Source organism: Oncorhynchus gorbuscha, unplaced genomic scaffold (genome assembly GCF_021184085.1).
Source record: "Oncorhynchus gorbuscha isolate QuinsamMale2020 ecotype Even-year unplaced genomic scaffold, OgorEven_v1.0 Un_scaffold_662, whole genome shotgun sequence".
NCBI classification, from domain to species: domain Eukaryota; kingdom Metazoa; phylum Chordata; class Actinopteri; order Salmoniformes; family Salmonidae; genus Oncorhynchus; species Oncorhynchus gorbuscha.
Window position 1 is genome coordinate 10,383 of NW_025745758.1, and position 22,872 is coordinate 33,254.

General features: G+C 45.0%; 1 pseudogene; it reads left to right on the plus strand.

Annotated features, from left to right (window-relative positions):
- Window positions 1-17,910: 17,910 nt before the first annotated feature.
- The window catches only part of LOC124019744, a 28,823-nt pseudogene continuing 23,861 nt past the window's right edge, over window positions 17,911-22,872 (plus strand).

The window sequence follows — 22,872 nt, forward strand, 5'->3', positions numbered from 1 at the left end:
GTTCTGCCCCTGAACAAGGCAGTTAACCCACTGTTCCTAGGCTGTCATTGTAAATAGGAATTTGTTCTGCACTGACTTGCCTAGTAAAAATGTTTTTAAAATAACACTTCTTAATTTCACACCTTGGCCTTTGTTTTCTTTATTATTTTGGTTAGGTCAGGGTGTGACATGGAGGATTTATGTGTTTTAATACTGGTCTAGGGGTTTTGTATGTTTATGGGGCTGTTTTCTTTCTAGGTAGTTTTGCATGTCTATGGTTGCCTAGATTGGTTCTCAATTAGAGGCAGCTGTCTGTCGTTGTCTCTGATTGGGAACCATATTTAGGCAGCCATGTTTTTGGGGGGGTATTTTGTGGGTGATTGTCTTCTGTCATTGCACCAGATAGGACTATTTCGGTTTTCCACATTTGTTGTTTTGCATTTTGTAGTGTTCTCGTTTATCGTCTATATTAAAGATGTTGAACACTAAACCACGCTGCATTTTGGTCCTCCTCTCCTTCAGCGGAAGAAAACCGCTACACTTTAATTGAAAAATAATAGTAATGATCAATAAAAATGAGTACCAGTGTTTGGTCATTTGATTGCGTTTACACCTCCCTATAACCTGGTCTCGGGGCTGTGAATCAAAGCCCTTCTTTATCCACCTCCCACCATACACCCAGGATTAGATTACAATCTAGATTAGGCTCGTTCCTTCTGGAAATATGGAGTACACAAGCAGATTAGTGTTAATGCCGGGAGATCTGGAGGAAATTACCTTTATGTTTGTGTTATTGTTCATAACTGTACATGGTAATCTGAGAAATGTTAACAAAGTTGCTCGTGACATATGTCAATTATTATAGATCTGATCTGTCAATTATTATAGATCGGATCTGTCAATTATTATAGATCTGATCTGTCAATTATTATAGATCTGATCTGTCAATTATTATAGATCTGATATGTCAATTATTATAGATCTGATCTGTTAATTATTATAGATCTGATATGTCAATTATTATAGATCTGATATGTCAATTATTATAGATCTGATCTGTCAATTATTATAGATCTGATATGTCAATTATTATAGATCTGATATGTCAATTATTATAGATCTGATCTGTCAATTATTATAGATCTGATATGTCAATTATTATAGATCTGATATGTCAATTATTATAGATCTGATCTGTCAATTATTATAGATCTGATCTAACTGGTAATTGTGTTTTGGGATATGTTGCAGTTCTCTGAGGGAAAGGAAATGAATGAGCATTATCAATGGGTATTGTTATTGTTTCAGCCCCCCCCCCCCCACCCTCCCTGACCCCCACCTCACTACCCACCTCCCTCACTGATCCCCCACCCTCCCTGACCCCCACCTCACTACTCACCCCCCACCCTCCCTGACCCCCACCTCACTCATTCCCCCCACCCTCCCTGACCCCCACCTCCCTACCCCACCCCCCACCCTCCCTGACCCCCACCTCACTATTCACCCCCCACCCTCCCTGACCCCCACCTCCCTAATCACCTCCCTCACCCCCCACCCTCCCTGACCCCCACCTCACTACCACCCCCCACCCTCCCTGACCCCCACCTCACTATTCACCCCCCACCCTCCCTGACCCCCACCTCCCTAATCACCTCCCTCACCCCCCCCCACCCTCCCTGACCCCCACCTCACTACTCACCCCCCACCCTCCCTGACCCCCACCTCCCTAATCACCTCCCCCCACCCCCCCCACCCTCCCTGACCCCCACCTCACTACCCACCTCCCTCACCCCACCCCACCCCACCCTCCCTGAACCCCACCTCACTACCCACCTCCCTCACCACCACCACCCTCACTGACCCCCACCTCACTACTTACCTCCCTCACGCCCCCCACCCTCCCTGACCCCCACCTCACTACTTACCTCCCTCACGCCCCCACCCTCCCTGACCCCCACCTCACTACTCACCTCCCTCACCCCCCACCCTCCCTGACCCCCACCTCACTACTCACCTCCCTCACCCCCCCACCCTCCCTGACCCCCACCTCACTATTCACCTCCCTCACCCCCCCCACCCTCCCTGACCCCCACCTCCCTACTCACCTCCCACACCCCCCCCACCCTCCCTGACCCCCACCTCACTACTCACCTCCCTCACCCACCCCCACCTTCCCTGAACCCCACCTCCCTACTCACCTCCCTCACCCCCCCACCCTCCATGACCCCCACCTCACTACTCACCTCCCTCACCCCCACCCCACCCTCCCTGACCCCCACCTCCCTACTCACCTCCCTCCATGACCCCCACCTCACTACTCACCTCCCTCACCCACCCCCACCCTCCCAGACCCCCACCTCCCTACTCACCTCCCTCCCTGACCCCCACCTCACTACTCACCTCCCTCACCCACCCCCCACCCTCCCTGACCCCCACCCCACTACTCACCTCCCTCACCCCCCCCACCCTCCCTGACCCCCACCTCACTACTCACCTCCCTCACCCACCCCCACCCTCCCTGACCCCCACCTCCCTACTCACCTCCCTCACCCCCACCCCCAGGCCTCTCATCTCCTGATTGCTGACAAGGCCACTTGCGGATTAAAGAATCAGTCATGCCTCGACCACACGACACACGGCTGAAGACAAAAGCTGAAGGGGGGCACATTTAGGAGATCCGGGGGGTTGGAGTTGGTTAGTTAGGGGACTAGAAAAGAGGGATGGGGGATACAGGGAGGGATGGGGCAGGGAGTCGTTTAGGGTGGGGAGTCGTTTAGGGTAGGGAGTCATTTAGGATAGGGAGTCGTTTAGGGTGGGGAGTCGTTTAGGGTGGGGAGTCGTTTAGGGCAGGGAGTCGTTTAGGGTAGGGAGTCGTTTAGGGTAGGGAGTCATTTAGGGTAGGGAGTCGTTTAGGGTGGGGAGTCGTTTAGGGCAGGGAGTAGTTTAGGGCAGGGAGTCGTTTAGGGCAGGGAGTCGTTTAGGGTAGGGAGTCATTTAGGGCAGGGAGTAGTTTAGGGCAGGGAGTCGTTTAGGGTGGGGAGTCGTTTAGGGTAGGGAGTCATTTAGGGTGGGGAGTCGTTTAGGGTATAGAGTAGTGTAGGGTAGGGAGTCGTTTAGGGTTTGGAGTCGTTTAGGGATGGGGATGAGGTGTGGGGGGATAGCAGGTGTCAAGCCACAGGCCAACGGGGATTACCTCCTCCGTACCCCCCTCTCAAATGTCCTCTGCCCCTTCAAAGAGCCCCTTCCGTACCAACTCCCAAACCTCCTCTCCCCCTCCATACCCCCCCAAACTTCTTCTCCCCCTCTGTACCCCCTCCCAAACTTGCTCTCCCCTCATAGACCCCCCCCCCCCCACCACCATCTGCTGAGATGACCATCATTATCAGAATGAGAAAATCAATTGCTTAAGTAAATATCACAGGCATGTAAGCTCATTTCACCAAGTACATTAAACGTTGGGACGACTTAGCTTAAAGTCCATTTACTGCTGACTGAGATGGAGAAGGTTTATTATGGGGGGGTGCTGCTAGTGTTGTTACAGGGTCTGGGATGTAGGGGATTCTAGCTAGTGTTGTTACAGGGTCTGGGATGTAGGGGATTCTAGCTAGTGTTGTTACAGGGTCTGGGATGTAGGGGATTCTAGCTAGTGTTGTTACAGGGTCTGGGATGTGGGGGATTCTAGCTAGTGTTGTTACAGGGTCTGGGATTACATTTACATTACATTTAAGTCATTTAGCAGACGCTCTTTGTGGGGGGGTTCTAGCTAGTGTTGTTACAGGGTCTGGGATGTAGGGGATTCTAGCTAGTGTTGATACAGGGTCTGGGATGTAGGGGGTTCTAGCTAGTGTTGTTACAGGGTCTGGGATTACATTTACATTACATTTAAGTCATTTAGCAGACGCTCTTTGTGGGGGGTTCTAGCTAGTGTTGTTACAGGGTCTGGGATGTGGGGGTTCTAGCTAGTGTTGTTACAGGGTCTGGGATGGGGGGGGGGTTCTAGCTAGTGTTGTTACAGGGTCTGGGATGGGGGGTTCTAGCTAGTGTTGTTACAGGGTCTGGGATGTGGGGATTCTAGCTAGTGTTGTTACAGGGTCTGGGATGGGGGGGTTCTAGCTAGTGTTGTTACAGGGTCTGCGATGTTAGGGGATTCTAGCTAGTGTTGTTACAGGGTCTGGGATGGGGGGTTCTAGCTAGTGTTGTTACAGGGTCTGGGATGGGGGGGGGGGGTTCTGGTGTCTGGGATGGGGGGTTCTAGCTAGTGTCTGGGATGGGGGTGTCGTGATAGATTCTCACTAGCTGTAAACGGCCTTATTATATTAGGAAACAGAATAAACTGTTGGTGTGTCGAACAGTATAAGAGTTGTTTAAAATGTACTGTCATGCAGATGAACCAGTTCATATTCAGGTCATCTGAATTTAATCAATATTTAATGTCTTCAATACACATTGTGGCGCTCATAAACATACAGCCAATGATGGTGTCGTCTGACTGTCCAGAACACAGATGTTCCTTAAAGAGTCACTCAGAGTTCAATACTAAACAACAATAACGCTTATAGCCAATAACAAGGCAGTCATACCACCCTTACCACAGCTTATAGCCAATAACAAGGCAGTCATACCACCCTTACCACAGCTTATAGCCAATAACAAGGCAGTCATACCACCCTTACCACAGCTTATAGCCAGTAACAAGGCAGTCATACCACAGCTTATAGCCAGTAACAAGGCAGTCATACCACCCTTACCACAGCTTATAGCCAGTAACAAGGCAGTCATACCACCCTTACCACAGCTTATAGCCAGTAACAAGGCAGTCATACCACCCTTACCACAGCTTATAGCCAGTAACAAGGCAGTCATACCACCCTTACCACAGTTTATAGCCAGTAACAAGGCAGTCATACCACCCTTACCACAGCTTATAGCCAATAACAAGGCAGTCATACCACCCTTACCACAGCTTATAGCCAGTAACAAGGCAGTCATACCACCCTTACCACAGCTTAAAGCCAATAACAAGGCAGCCATACCACCCTTACCACAGTTTATAGCCAATAACAAGGCAGTCATACCACCCTTACCACAGCTTATAGCCAATAACAAGGCAGCCGACCCAATGTGTCCATATGATTGATAAACCAGTATCTTACAGCCAGTAAACATCATCCGGCCCAATGTGTCCATATGACTGATACACCAGTATCTTATAGCCAGTAAACATCATCCCACCCAATGTGTCCATATGACTGATACACCAGTATCTTATAGCCAGTAAACATCATCCCACCCAATGTGTCCATATGACTGATACACCAGTATCTTATAGCCAGTAAACATCATCCCACCCAATGTGTCCATATGACTGATACACCAGTATCTTATAGCCAGTAAACATCATCCCACCCAATGTGTCCATATGATTGATAAACCAGTATCTTACAGCCAGTAAACATCATCCGGCCCAATGTGTCCATATGACTGATACACCAGTATCTTATAGCCAGTAAACATCATCCCACCCAATGTGTCCATATGACTGATACACCAGTATCTTATAGCCAGTAAACATCATCCCACCCAATGTGTCCATATGACTGATACACCAGTATCTTATAGCCAGTAAACATCATCCCACCCAATGTGTCCATATGACTGATACACCAGTATCTTATAGCCAGTAAACATCATCCCACCCAATGTGTCCATATGACTGATACACCAGTATCTTACAGCCAGTAAACATCATCCCACCCAATGTGTCCATATGACTGATACACCAGTATCTTATAGCCAGTAAACATCATCCCACCCAATGTGTCCATATGACTGATACACCAGTATCTTACAGCCAGTAAACATCATCCCACCCAATGTGTCCATATGATTGATACACCAGTATCTTATAGCCAGTAAACATCATCCCACCCAATGTGTCCATATGACTGATACACCAGTATCTTATAGCCAGTAAACATCATCCCACCCAATGTGTCCATATGACTGATACACCAGTATCTTATAGCCGGTAAACATCATCCCACCCAATGTGTCCATATGACTGATACACCAGTATCTTATAGCCAGTAAACATCATCCCACCCAATGTGTCCATATGACTGATACACCAGTATCTTATAGCCAGTAAACATCATCCCACCCAATGTGTCCATATGACTGATACACCAGTATCTTACAGCCAGTAAACATCATCCCACCCAATGTGTCCATATGACTGATACACCAGTATCTTACAGCCAGTAAACATCATCCCACCCAATGTGTCCATATGACTGATACACCAGTATCTTATAGCCAGTAAACATCATCCCACCCAATGTGTCCATATGACTGATACACCAGTATCTTATAGCCAGTAAACATCATCCCACCCAATGTGTCCATATGACTGATACACCAGTATCTTATAGCCAGTAAACATCATCCCACCCAATGTGTCCATATGACTGATACACCAGTATCTTACAGCCAGTAAACATCATCCCACCCAATGTGTCCATATGACTGATACACCAGTATCTTATAGTCAGTAAACATCATCCCACCCAATGTGTCCATATGACTGATACACCAGTATCTTACAGCCAGTAAACATCATCCTGCCCAATGTGTCCATATGATTGATAAACCAGTATCTTACAGCCAGTAAACATCATCCTGCCCAATGTGTCCATATGACTGATACACCAGTATCTTATAGCCAGTAACAAGGCAGCCGGCCCAATGTGTCCATATGATTGATAAACCAGTATCTTATAGCCAGTAAACATCATCCTGCCCAATGTGTCCATATGATTGATAAACCAGTATCTTATAGCCAGTAAACATCATCCCACCCAATGTGTCCATATGATTGATAAACCAGTATCTTACAGCCAGTAAACATCATCCCACCCAATGTGTCCATATGACTGATACACCAGTATCTTACAGCCAGTAAACATCATCCTGCCCAATGTGTCCATATGACTGATACACCAGTATCTTACAGCCAGTAAACATCATCCTGCCCAATGTGTCCATATGATTGATACACCAGTATCTTATAGCCAGTAAACATCATCCTGCCCAATGTGTCCATATGACTGATACACCAGTATCTTATAGCCAGTAACAAGGCAGCCGGCCCAATGTGTCCATATGATTGATAAACCAGTATCTTACAGCCAGTAAACATCATCCTGCCCAATGTGTCCATATGATTGATACACCAGTATCTTATAGCCAGTAAACATCATCCTGCCCAATGTGTCCATATGATTGATAAACCAGTATCTTACAGCCAGTAAACATCATCCTGCCCAATGTGTCCATATGACTGATACACCAGTATCTTACAGCCAGTAAACATCATCCTGCCCAATGTGTCCATATGATTGATACACCAGTATCTTATAGCCAGTAAACATCATCCTGCCCAATGTGTCCATATGACTGATACACCAGTATCTTATAGCCAGTAACAAGGCAAATGTGTCCATATGATTGATAAACCAGTATCTTACAGCCAGTAAACATCATCCTGCCCAATGTGTCCATATGATTGATACACCAGTATCTTATAGCCAGTAAACATCATCCTGCCCAATGTGTCCATATGATTGATAAACCAGTATCTTACAGCCAGTAAACATCATCCTGCCCAATGTGTCCATATGACTGATACACCAGTATCTTACAGCCAGTAAACATCATCCCACCCAATGTGTCCATATGACTGATACACCAGTATCTTACAGCCAGTAAACATCATCCCACCCAATGTGTCCATATGACTGATACACCAGTATCTTACAGCCAGTAAACATCATCCCACCCAATGTGTCCATATGACTGATACACCAGTATCTTATAGCCAGTAAACATCATCCTGCCCAATGTGTCCATATGACTGATACACCAGTATCTTACAGCCAGTAAACATCATCCCACCCAATGTGTCCATCTGACTGATACACCAGTATCTTATAGCCAGTAAACATCATCCTGCCCAATGTATCCATATGACTGATACACCAGTATCTTACAGCCAGTAAACATCATCCTGCCCAATGTGTCCATATGACTGATACACCAGTATCTTACAGCCAGTAAACATCATCCTGCCCAATGTGTCCATATGACTGATACACCAGTATCTTACAGCCAGTAAACATCATCCCACCCAATGTGTCCATATGACTGATACACCAGTATCTTACAGCCAGTAAACATCATCCCACCCAATGTGTCCATATGACTGATACACCAGTATCTTATAGCCAGTAACAAGGCAGCCGGCCCAATGTGTCCATATGATTGATAAACCAGTATCTTACAGCCAGTAAACATCATCCTGCCCAATGTGTCCATATGACTGATACACCAGTATCTTACAGCCAGTAAACGTCATCCGGCCCAATGTGTCCATATGACTGATACACCAGTATCTTACAGCCAGTAAACATCATCCGGCCCAATGTGTCCATATGACTGATACACCAGTATCTTATAGCCAGTAAACATCATCCCACCCAATGTGTCCATATGACTGATACACCAGTATCTTACAGCCAGTAAACATCATCCTGCCCAATGTGTCCATATGACTGATAAACCAGTATCTTATAGCCAGTAAACATCATCCCACCCAATGTGTCCATATGACTGATACACCAGTATCTTACAGCCAGTAAACATCATCCCACCCAATGTGTCCATATGACTGATACACCAGTATCTTATAGCCAGTAACAAGGCAGCCGGCCCAATGTGTCCATATGATTGATAAACCAGTATCTTACAGCCAGTAAACATCATCCTGCCCAATGTGTCCATATGATTGATAAACCAGTATCTTATAGCCAGTAAACATCATCCTGCCCAATGTGTCCATATGATTGATAAACCAGTATCTTATAGCCAGTAAACATCATCCCACCCAATGTGTCCATATGATTGATACACCAGTATCTTATAGCCAGTAAACATCATCCTGCCCAATGTGTCCATATGATTGATAAACCAGTATCTTATAGCCAGTAAACATCATCCCACCCAATGTGTCCATATGATTGATAAACCAGTATCTTACAGCCAGTAAACATCATCCCACCCAATGTGTCCATATGATTGATACACCAGTATCTTATAGCCAGTAAACATCATCCTGCCCAATGTGTCCATATGATTGATAAACCAGTATCTTATAGCCAGTAAACATCATCCCACCCAATGTGTCCATATGATTGATAAACCAGTATCTTACAGCCAGTAAACATCATCCGGCCCAATGTGTCCATATGATTGATAAACCAGTATCTTACAGCCAGTAAACATCATCCTGCCCAATGTGTCCATATGATTGATAAACCAGTATCTTACAGCCAGTAAACATCATCCGGCCCAATGTGTCCATATGACTGATACACCAGTATCTTACAGCCAGTAAACATCATCCTGCCCAATGTGTCCATATGATTGATAAACCAGTATCTTACAGCCAGTAAACATCATCCGGCCCAATGTGTCCATATGACTGATACACCAGTATCTTACAGCCAGTAAACATCATCCTGCCCAATGTGTCCATATGACTGATACACCAGTATCTTACAGCCAGTAAACATCATCCCACCCAATGTGTCCATATGACTGATACACCAGTATCTTACAGCCAGTAAACATCATCCTGCCCAATGTGTCCATATGATTGATACACCAGTATCTTATAGCCAGTAAACATCATCCTGCCCAATGTGTCCATATGATTGATAAACCAGTATCTTACAGCCAGTAAACATCATCCGGCCCAATGTGTCCATATGACTGATACACCAGTATCTTACAGCCAGTAAACATCATCCCACCCAATGTGTCCATATGACTGATACACCAGTATCTTATAGCCAGTAAACATCATCCTGCCCAATGTGTCCAATGTGTCCATATCTTATAGCCACATCATCCTGATACACCAGTATCTTACAGCCAGTTAACATCATCCGGCCCAAAATGCAGACCAGTAATTTACAGCAGATGTCTTTCTGGAACAGAATGTCTGTTTTTACTAATTCATCGTATTTAATTTTGGCTAGGCCTAATTAAAATAATATCCTTGCTTTTGGGTGAATATTAGCTTCATAATATTAAATTCTCAAACCCTCTTAACTGTTAATCGTTAATCCAAGGCAAATTAATTAATTTTGCCCCTCAAAAATATCCTTAATGTGAAATCACATCTATACTTTGTGGTGTAACTGTCAAAATAACCGACTTAAACCCACTGGTGTTGTCCTTTTGTCTGTAAACGGATTTGGGGAGAATAATATTGGCATCTATTAGACATAACAGATTGACTGCTGTTCCCAGACCCTCCCAGACACACAGACTCGGGGTGGTGGTTAGTTATGGCCTGGCCCCAGATCTGTTTGTGCTTTCTAGAACACAAAATGTGACAATGACCATAGGAGTTGGCAAGATATTCAAAACAGATCTATGCCCATTGTGACTCTGAAGAGAGAGAGAGGCGTCAGTCCAGGATTAGCTACCAGCGGCTCCATGTCAGTGAGTGAAAGGCTACGAGCTGGATGGACAGACAGACATGGCTGTGGGTCTTATCGGTGACAAACACACACACACACACACACAAACACACACTCGGGTCATGGCACACTTCTACAGGGGATGATAAGACAACGGGACGGATTTTTGTCACCTGTGGGGACATGATGCCGACCTCTGGCCGGGTCACACAATCCCAAAACTCTGTGACACGTGAAACGCCTCATGCACCTGCAGACACACACTCTACCAGACCATCGTCTTATACTTTAATCGCCTTCAGATGACGGTCATGTCATGTCAGTGATTTAGGGGATAAGCAGACTCTGGTACGTTGCGTGTGTTGATATTTGTTGGGTGAGTCCGAGATAAAGAGTTGGGATTGAGACGTATTATAACTAATAAACTCTTGATTTTATGTTTACACAAGTCATTGGCGACATTTTTTTATTTTTTTTATTTCACCTTTATTTAACCAGGTAGGCTAGTTGAGAACACCTTTATTTAACCAGGTAGGCTAGTTGAGAACACCTTTATTTAACCAGGTAGGCTAGTTGAGAACACCTTTATTTAACCAGGTAGGCTAGTTGAGAACACCTTTATTTAACCAGGTAGGCTAGTTGAGAACACCTTTATTTAACCAGGTAGGCTAGTTGAGAACACCTTTATTTAACCAGGTAGGCTAGTTGAGAACACCTTTATTTAACCAGGTAGGCTAGTTGAGAACACCTTTATTTAACCAGGTAGGCTAGTTGAGAACACCTTTATTTAACCAGGTAGGCTAGTTGAGAACACCTTTATTTAACCAGGTAGGCTAGTTGAGAACACCTTTATTTAACCAGGTAGGCTAGTTGAGAACACCTTTATTTAACCAGGTAGGCTAGTTGAGAACACCTTTATTTAACCAGGTAGGCTAGTTGAGAACACCTTTATTTAACCAGGTAGGCTAGTTGAGAACACCTTTATTTAACCAGGTAGGCTAGTTGAGAACACCTTTATTTAACCAGGTAGGCTAGTTGAGAACACCTTTATTTAACCAGGTAGGCTAGTTGAGAACACCTTTATTTAACCAGGTAGGCTAGTTGAGAACACCTTTATTTAACCAGGTAGGCTAGTTGAGAACACCTTTATTTAACCAGGTAGGCTAGTTGAGAACACCTTTATTTAACCAGGTAGGCTAGTTGAGAACACCTTTATTTAACCAGGTAGGCTAGTTGAGAACACCTTTATTTAACCAGGTAGGCTAGTTGAGAACACCTTTATTTAACCAGGTAGGCTAGTTGAGAACACCTTTATTTAACCAGGTAGGCTAGTTGAGAACACCTTTATTTAACCAGGTAGGCTAGTTGAGAACACCTTTATTTAACCAGGTAGGCTAGTTGAGAACACCTTTATTTAACCAGGTAGGCTAGTTGAGAACACCTTTATTTAACCAGGTAGGCTAGTTGAGAACACCTTTATTTAACCAGGTAGGCTAGTTGAGAACACCTTTATTTAACCAGGTAGGCTAGTTGAGAACACCTTTATTTAACCAGGTAGGCTAGTTGAGAACACCTTTATTTAACCAGGTAGGCTAGTTGAGAACACCTTTATTTAACCAGGTAGGCTAGTTGAGAACACCTTTATTTAACCAGGTAGGCTAGTTGAGAACACCTTTATTTAACCAGGTAGGCTAGTTGAGAACACCTTTATTTAACCAGGTAGGCTAGTTGAGAACACCTTTATTTAACCAGGTAGGCTAGTTGAGAACATCTTTATTTAACCAGGTAGGCTAGTTGAGAACACCTTTATTTAACCAGGTAGGCTAGTTGAGAACACCTTTATTTAACCAGGTAGGCTAGTTGAGAACACCTTTATTTAACCAGGTAGGCTAGTTGAGAACACCTTTATTTAACCAGGTAGGCTAGTTGAGAACACCTTTATTTAACCAGGTAGGCTAGTTGAGAACACCTTTATTTAACCAGGTAGGCTAGTTGAGAACACCTTTATTTAACCAGGTAGGCTAGTTGAGAACACCTTTATTTAACCAGGTAGGCTAGTTGAGAACACCTTTATTTAACCAGGTAGGCTAGTTGGGAACACCTTTATTTAACCAGGTAGGCTAGTTGAGAACACCTTTATTTAACCAGGTAGGCTAGTTGAGAACACCTTTATTTAACCAGGTAGGCTAGTTGAGAACACCTTTATTTAACCAAGTAGGCTAGTTGAGAACACCTTTATTTAACCAGGTAGGCTAGTTGAGAACACCTTTATTTAACCAAGTAGGCTAGTTGAGAACAAGTTCTCATTTGCAACTGCAACCTGGCCAAGACATTGCAATTAGAGATGAAACAATAGAGGATTAACACTCATGCTAACTTGATAAAGTCATTTCAATATGTAACGGATGTGAAAAGGTCCCTGGTTTGCGCCCGGGTATGGGTGAGGGGACGGTTTAAAATTATACTGTTACAAATACAAGAGTAATGTCCTTCACATCACTGACAGAAGTATATAGGACTTCATGTTTTACAGTGTTTTGACAAATCTCTAGTTATTGTTCCACTCTATCAGGTTACGAACCAGGACTCTGCTGATTCCAACCAATTCACCACAAAACCAATTCACCACAACATCAATTCACCACAAAACCAATTCACCACAAAACCAATTCACCACAACACCAATTCACCACAACACCAATTCACCACAAAACCAATTCACCACAAAACCAATTCACAACAAAACCAATTCAGCATAAACCAATTCACCACAAAACCAATTCACCACAAAACCAATTCACTACAACACCAATTCACCACAAAACCAATTCAGCATAAACCAATTCACCACAAAACCAATTCACCACAACACCAATTCACCACAAAACCAATTCACCACAAAACCAATTCACCACAAAACCAATTCACCACAACACCAATTCACCACAAAACCAATTCACCACAAAACCAATTCACCACAAAACCAATTCACAACGAAACCAATTCACCACAAAACCAATTCACCACAACACCAATTCACCACAACACCAATTCACCACAAAACCAATTCACCACAAAACCAATCCATCATAAACCAATTCACCACAAAACCAATTCAGCATAAACCAATTCACCATAGCAGTGTGGCTTGTGACCATGCACCGAGCCCTCACACTCCAGTCCTGGCTTACTCTAGCCTTCCCAGGCCAGCGGAGAGTTAGCCATGTAGGCCAGGCCTGGCTATGTAATGAGGAACCTACCTGGGCTGTCACCTGAGCTGTACCTCTCCCCGCGAGGCCGTCTGGGCCGGGCTCCTGTAACCTTGCTCCTTGTCTTATCTCCCATTGTAACCTGGCTGTTATAGCCTCTCTCTCATGATGGATGATGTTCCTGTCTGATTACAGCAGGACAAAACACCCAGAGATCACCTATCTACTGTATAGCCAAAAGGCCAAGTCTTCCAGCCCTCATCCACTCTGCCAGGGGACCAAGTCCTCCAGCCCTCATCCACTCTGCCAGGGGACCAAGTCCTCCAGCCCTCATCCACTCTGCCAGGGGACCAAGTCCTCCAACCCTCATCCACTCTGCCAGGGGACCAAGTCCTCCAACCCTCATCCACTCTGCCAGGGGACCAAGTCCTCCAGCCCTCATCCACTCTGCCAGGGGACCAAGTTCTCCAGCCCTCATCCACTCTGCCAGGGACCCAAGTCCTCCAGCCCTCATCCACTCTGCCAGGGGACCAAGTCCTCCAGCCCTCATCCACTCTGCCAGGGGACCAAGTCCTCCAGCCCTCATCCCCTCTGCCAGGGGACCAAGTCCTCCAGCCCTCATCCACTCTGCCAGGGGACCAAGTCCTCCAGCCCTCATCCACTCTGCCAGGGGACCAAGTCCTCCAGCCCTCATCCACTCTGCCAGGGGACCAAGTCCTCCAGCCCTCATCCCCTCTGCCAGGGGACCAAGTCCTCCAGCCCTCATCCACTCTGCCAGGGGACCAAGTCCTCCAGCCCTCATCCACTCTGCCAGGGGACCAAGTCCTCCAGCCCTCATCCACTCTGCCAGGGGACCAAGTCCTCCAGCCCTCATCCCCTCTGTCAGGGGACCAAGTCCTCCAGCCCTCATCCCCTCTGTCAGGGGACCAAGTCCTCCAGCCCTCATCCACTCTGTCAGGGGACCAAGTCCTCCAGCCCTCATCCACTCTGCCAGGGGACCAAGTCCTCCAGCCCTCATCCACTCTGCCAGGGGACCAAGTCCTCCAGCCCTCATCCACTCTGCCAGGGGACCAAGTCCTCCAGCCCTCATCCACTCTGCCAGGGGACCAAGTCCTCCAGCCCTCATCCACTCTGACAGGGGACCAAGTCCTCCAGCCCTCTGCCAGAGGCAGAAGAAGTTAGTTGGCCCTGGCCCCTGCTACAAGGGCTATGATTGGAAATGCACTTAAATAAACTCTTTTGTCAAGGTGTCAAAACATAATGGAAGAGTTTTTATAGGTGACTGATCATGGATAATCAAGGAAGGCACACTCATCGAATCTCTTTCAGATTTGAGCTAAATTTATTTAGAAATAAATGTAATCGATTGATCGAAAGATTCTTCATTACAAGGAAATCAGCACAGAAACCCACTATCTATATCATGTACCCCTGATAAGATACAGACAGAGAGGAACAACTCTCCCGAGTACTAGATAGGAATAGACTAGAGTTCTGTATGGTGCGAGCTGAGGAAAAACCCACAGGAAGGAAAAACACAGAGTATAAATGATTCAAAAACAGTCTCCTCCTCTGAGATCAGGTCACTGTCCTGCCTCGTATAAATCAGATTGGGAACCTGCTCTTTTTACCTGAGACACTGAGTCCCATCTCTCTATGCCCCCGGTGAGGACAGACGGGTCATTATCCATGCCACAGGGGACAAAGACGAGCCGGCACCCGATTCCCCCTCTGCCCCCGTCGCCGGGCCGGTGTCTGGTTACAGCGGCAACGACACACGGCAACCCCGGGATGTTGCCGGGGCCCGGGTTCATCTCTGACCTCGGCGAGAGGTAGGTCGCTCACCAAATCACATTAAAGTTTCAGAAGGCCCAAAGGTCCCAGTCAGCAGTGTTAACAGCACCATTGTCCCCCAGTCCTCCCGGCTCAAAGGACCAGTGTAACGTGGCACTTGTATGTCCCCCTCACTGCCACCCCCCTGGATCTCACAGATAGAGTATCCCTGCCGATGCACAGAGGGAGGTGTGTCTTTGTATGTGTTCACCTAGGGGGGCTGGCATCCTAGCAGGGGATACATACATATTTTTGTTTCAATCCCATTTTTTTTGCGGGGGGGGGGTGAAGTGCTAAATGGCATATATTAAGTGCTTGTGTTGAGACGGAGACTGAGCGGTTAGTGATGTGTTGTTGTGTTAGGAGGAAAGTCCAGTTCATGCTTTAACGGGATGTGATCAGGCTCTGTCTGGTGTGGCTCAGATCAGGGGATTTCTGTGATTGAAGGTGTATCACATTAAACCTGCTCCTGTCTCATGTAATCACAAGAGCACAGAGACAAGGTCAAATGTATTTCCCTGTACTGTACCGTTGCTATGAGCTCATCCTTCTACACACAACTGTAAATCTACATACACATTCACTATCAGTTTTTTGTGTTACCCAATCGGGTTGCTTTACCAAACTAGATTTTATTGTAATCTGCAAAATGACAAAATATCAAAACATTTTCCTCAGCTGGCGGGCAAGAGAAATGTCCACTCTCTTTAAGAGAACACAATATTGGTCTACTTGGGCTGTGTTTATACAGGCAGCCCAATTCTGATATTTTGCCCAATTATGGGCAAAATAAATAATCTGATTAGTCAAAGGACCAATTAGTTTAAAAATCTATCAGAATGTTGCAATCGCTTCTGTTTGGTTGCCTCAACAGGTTGCAACCGATATTTAGCAGCACTATGTATAAAGATCACACCATGGACATCTGTTATATAAAATCTGTAAATCTCTAAGACCCGAGGGTTAACTACTGTTGACTGTTACAATGGGAGATAATGCAATGATTATTGCTTTGGGTTTTCTTTTTCTCGACAGCATGAAAACAAACTGTATTTGCACCAAACAAAAGAACACCTGCTACAGATATTGTGCCGATCACAGCAAAGGATATTTTAGTAACAGCAGATGATTTATAACAGTGGAAAGATTCAGTTTATTTATTTGTAGTTGGGATTGCAGCCAGCATTGGAAAAAGTAATACTGCAAACAATGAATAGGAAATCAAGCAGCTATCAGTCACACGTCTCCCCGAAAAACAAACGTGGAGTACAGAGACCCAGGCCACTCCATTCTGCTTTCAACTACCATTCCTCAACATATAATGTGTTGGCTCAAAGACTCTTTTGAGAGTCTTTGAGCCAACACAAAATAAAGTAATTATTAAGATAGAATCGTTTAAAAAAAACTGTGACCACAAAACCTGAAACACACAATATGCCTCAATTCACAGAGGTCTCTGAGGATGTGTAATAGTTCTTGAAAACAGTCTGGTTATTCATCATCCGGTATTAAAAACCCAGATATACTCAAAGGTGATTTATGTGAATTAAAGATGCCTAGTGATTCCACATTTTGCTAAACAGTAGAGTTAAAAACATTTGAAGACTACATATACAATTATTGCAAGATACTTGCAAAATTAATACTGCAAAATTAGATTAGCCTACTTATGTTCTATAACATTACCGCAACACTATGCCCTCAGCCACAGGCTATGGAGCGGATTGCTGTCAGTCACACTACATTAAATCCAATGCAGGTCAAAAGTTTTAGATTTAACTCTGTGCTGCCATCTAGTGGTAAGGTGTCTACATACACACTCACTCTGTTTGCAAGATTCACCAGTGTAATTATAAACAGGCCCTATATAATGTCTCATGCGCTTACATGTGATATAATGTGATTGGCTCCAGCATTACAATATGATACAAAACTAAATATATTAAAACGACAATGTATCCATTGATTGTAATGGGTATGTCAATACTGTATTTTGGGGGGGTAATAGGATTATTGTGTCCATAGTACATAATGTCTTACACAGGAATATAAATAACCAATGTTTGTTGAATTATTTATCATGAAGGATTAGGCTCATTTAAAAGAAGGTCAAATTCACTAGAGAAAAAAACAACACAAGGGTGAATGTCAGCCTTATATATATATATATATTATAATAAAGTATAATCATTTGTTAAAACATTCCATTGCTGTCTTCAAATAAATATCAGTGCTCTTTGATGAGTTTGAAGTGTTTGTACATCTCTTGCCTTGGACAAGTCCTTTCCTTATATTATTTTTTTTGACGTAACGCGTCGGTCCGTTTGACGCGTCGGTCCGTATGACGCGTCGGTCCGTATGACGCCGCATCTCTTTGTTGGTCCAGCGGCAGCTGCGCTCATGTTGTTGTAGCGACTCTCTCTCTCTCTGGAAATATTTTTTCTCTTTCGAAATATTTCGTCTCTTGTTTTCGTCGCGGTCCTGTACACATCCTAGTATCTATAGCGTTTGGTAATCATACCTTGACACAATATCAAGTTAAATCCGAGTAATGGACTCAGACGAAGGGTACAATTATGAATTCGACGAGGAGGAAGAGGAATGCAGCGAAGACAGCGCCGAGGAGGATCCCGAAGACGACACCCTGGAAGTGGAGTTGGACGATCCGGTTGTGGCCGGTGGAGAACGAGATGAATGTGGGGAAACCGGAGGCAGTGGCCTGGGACCCGGTCAAGACGAAGAGGATTATCGGTTCGAGGTTTTGACCGCTGAACAGATCCTTCAGCATATGGTCGAGTGTATCCGGGAGGTCAATGATGTCATCCAGGTGAGGGGTGAAGGAAAGGCCGAGGATGTCGGGTCTCGGTAGGCCGCAAATTGTAAAAAAAAACGTAAACAGCTCATTAATTACCGATTTAGGTGTACTTGTCCATCACAAACAATCGTAGGTGACTGTAAAACCTCAACGTATGTTTGTTAGCTAACCTTTACCTAACTATAGTTACAAACTAGTAACCTTAGTTTAGGTACTGTAGCTAAATTACTCCCGACTTCCATTTCAAACAAACTGTTACTGTAGCTAACTAAATGAATGGTATCTGTCTGGTAGGGAAGATGACAAAATGTTTTCTCTTTTAGTTTAGTCAATTAAAGGTTAGCTAACGAACCAATAGCATCATGTTATATCTCTTGAATGACAACGAGATATATAAGAGTGAGTTGTCAACTGTGCCAAGATGCTGACCCAACTAGCTACAATAAGATGAAATAAAGCAATCAATAATAATAACTATGAGACCCAGCCAGAGAGAAAACCTAGCTCGTTTGGCTAGTCATCTTTGTCATTATCCCCTGTTGCCTCCAACGTAGCTATTACAACACTGTCATCAACAGTATGTGTCTACTAATCATGGCATCAAAATGGAGAAAGTAGCTAATGTTACTGAGCTATTTAGGATTTCAACAAAAAACCTATCATCCCTCCCTCCCTGTCTGTCCACAGTTTCACCTGGATTATCAACTAGATCACTTTACTATCTTTACTTTCCACTGTCTGATTTTAGTTGAGGCCTGTGCGCCTGAAACAACATGGCTGAAAACCTTGATTCCCACTTCTGTCAGCCACTGAGTTTGTCTGCAATGAATTGCAGATTTTTATTTATAAATCCTATTATTATTATTAGACACATTTTGAACAATTAATAGCCTTTTATTTTGTCCGTGTAACTGACATGACCGTACTGCTAGTTACCGGTTAGTGTATTATAATCCAATGCTAAATAGCTAGCTAGTTAAGAGGCTGTCTTTTAATAACAGTTATGAAGATTTCCCCGGAGGCCATATAAATGTGTATTTTTGCCTCCTCATTTTTGTGTTACTCTTCTCTAGAACCCTGCAACGATAACAAGAATACTTCTTAGTCACTTCAATTGGGACAAAGAGAAACTGATGGAAAGGTTAGTCGTGACATCTTCTTGGCTCTATTAGTGCCATCATTGTGTTAGGTTAGGTGGTCTGTTGAATGGCCATATGGTCTGGTATTAAATATGAATAGACAGCATTACACAAGGAAATTGAATTGATCCAATGAATTGTCTGTTTACCAATTTCCCTGCAGACCCTTTTCAATGCTCCATTTGCGCTATGAGATCTGACAGAGGTTTCACCTTTGTCTTGGTGCTCTAGTTTGACTATGACTTATTGCCTTCCTATGTAACCGTTTGTTCTAGCATGACCCTAAAGACCCTATTCTAGTGAATAATACACCAGCCAATTAAAGTAGCGTGTTTCCCAGCCAGTGATGGTGACATGTCTTCTCTCACTAGATATTTTGATGGGAACCTTGACAAATTGTTCTCCCTGTCAGAATGCCATGTCATCAACCCCAGTAACTAGAGTAGTCGAGGATCGGCTGATGAACACTGAACTCCTCTGCTCAGGATCTTCCCTGTCAGATCTGCTACCTGAACTACCCAAACTCGGTCAGTACCCTACTCTGAAGGGAGAGATGCACGACACCCTATCCACTAGGCAGTAGTGTACATCTGAAAGGATCAGGCCATGCCAAGTCAGATCTCCTACCTGAACTACACAAACTCAGTCAGTCAGTATTATGAAGGGAGACACCCCCTAGCCTCTAACCAGCCTCTAACCCTTACCCCCTAGACTCTAACCCCCTATTCCTAACCCTTACCCCCTAGCCTCTTACCCCTTAGCCTCTTACCCCCTAGCCTCTTACCCCTTACTCCCTCAGCCCCCTAGCCTCTTACCCACTAACCCTTACCCCCTAGCCTCTAACCCATATCCCCCTAGCCTCTAACCCAGCCTCTAACCCATACCCCCCCATAGCCTCTTAACCCCCCCGAGCCTCTAACCCATACCCCTAGCCTCTAACCCATACCCCCTAGCCTCTAACCCATACCCCCTAGCCTCTAACCCATACCCCCCATAGCCTCTAACCCATACCCCTAGCCTCTAACCCATACCCCCCTAGCCTCTAACCCATTACCCCTAGCCTCTAACCCATTACCCCTAGCCTCTAACCCATACCCCCCATACCCTCGAGCCCCTAACCCCCCTACCCCCTAACCCATACCCCCTAGCCTCTAACCCATACCCCCTAGCCTCTAACCCATACCCCCTAGCCTCTAACCCATACCCCCTAGCCTCTATGACTGAAACTTCATCTTCCTCTCCCACAGTACTTCACTGGCCTGGAGTGTGGACACAAGTTCTGCATGCAGTGTTGGGGTGACTACTTGACTACCAAAATCATTGAGGAGGGGATGGGACAGGTAAGCACCACAAACACCTTTGTTGTTTAACCAGAGAAAAGAGCCTTACGGTAAGAATCCCTTGGTGGGCGGGGCCTGGCAAGAGGTCAGCAGGAAGTAGTCAAGAAGGAAGCAATGCAATAGCACAGACAAAACGTTAAAACAATGACCTTTGACCAAGCGCTTATTCATACATACATACAATCATACACACAGCATGTATGTATGTATCGTTACCATGGACTGTAAACTCTTATTCCGACTCAGGAAAAGCAATCATTGGGCTTTTTGTGAAAAAAGATGTGAAAAAAATCTCACCAATGTTTCCTTTCTCTTTCTTTAAACAACAACAAAAAAAGACGATTTCCTGCCCTGCTCACAGCTGTGATATATTGGTGGACGACAACACAGTCATGTAAGTGTTACGTCGCTGTCGCTTTACATTCCACAGCAGGTAGACTAGCGGTTACAGCGTTGGGACGGTCACTGAAAGGTTGCTGGTTTCCAAATACCCGCGCCGTCAAGATGAAAAATCTGTCTGTGCCCTTGAGCAAGACACTTAACCCCGATTTGCTCCAGGGGCTCCTTACTACTATGGAGGACCCTGTAAAAAAACAACACATTTCACTGCATCTATCCGCTCTGTGACAGTAAAGCTTTTTATATTTATTATTATTATGTTTCAACATTACATACACGCTGCTAGTTCTACACGCTGCTAGTTCTACGCGCTGCTAGTTCTACACGCTGCTAGTTCCACACGCTGCTAGTTCCACACGCTGCTAGTTCTACACGCTGCTCACTCTACACTCTGCTAGTTCTGCACGCTGCTAGTTCTACCCGCTGCTAGTTCTACCCGCTGCTAGTTCTGCACGCTGCTAGTTCTACCCGCTGCTAGTTCTGCACGCTGCTAGTTCTGCACGCTGCTAGTTCTGCACGCTGCTAGTTCTGCGCGCTGCTAGTTCTGCGCGCTGCTAGTTCTGCGCGCTGCTAGTTCTGCGCGCTGCTAGTTCTGCGCGCTGCTAGTTCTACGCGCTGCTAGTTCTACGCGCTGCTAGTTCTACGCGCTGCTCACTCTACACTCTGCTAGTTCTGCACGCTGCTAGTTCTACACGCTGCTAGTTCTACACGCTGCTAGTTCTACACGCTGCTAGTTCTACACGCTGCTAGTTCTACACGCTGCTAGTTCTACACGCTGCTAGTTCTACACGCTGCTAGTTCTGCACGCTGCTAGTTCTGCACGCTAGTTCTACGCTGCTGCTACACGCTGCTAGGTCTACACGCTGCTAGTTCTACACGCTGCTAGGTCTACACGCTGCTAGTTCTACACGCTGCTAGTTCTACACTAGTTCTACACGCTGCTAGTTCTACACTAGTTCTACACGCTGCTAGTTCTACACGCTGCTAGTTCTACACGCTGCTAGTTCTACACTAGTTCTACACGCTGCTAGTTCTACACGCTGCTAGTTCTACACGCTGCTAGTTCTACACGCTGCTAGTTCTACACTAGTTCTACACGCTGCTAGTTCTACACGCTGCTAGTTCTACACGCTGCTAGTTCTACACTAGTTCTACACGCTGCTAGTTCTACACGCTGCTAGTTCTACACGCTGCTAGTTCTACACTAGTTCTACACGCTGCTAGTTCTACACGCTGCTAGTTCTACGCGCTGCTAGTTCTACACGCTGCTAGTTCTACACGCTGCTAGTTCTACACTAGTTCTACACGCTGCTAGTTCTACACGCTGCTAGTTCTACACGCTGCTAGTTCTACACGTGAAAGTTGAAGATGTAGAGTAGCAGATGAGTTTTATAAATCACATTTTTTTGTTTTGTTGTATGTGTTCAAATCCAGTACATTTTAATGATCATTTGAAAACCTAATGATTTTCCTATAGGAGACTGATCACAGAGTCCAAGGTGAAGTTGAAGTACCAACACTTGATTACCAATAGTTTTGTAGAGGTAAGATGTGTAATGTTCTTCATTGATTTCATATATATATACACACACACACACACACACACACACACAC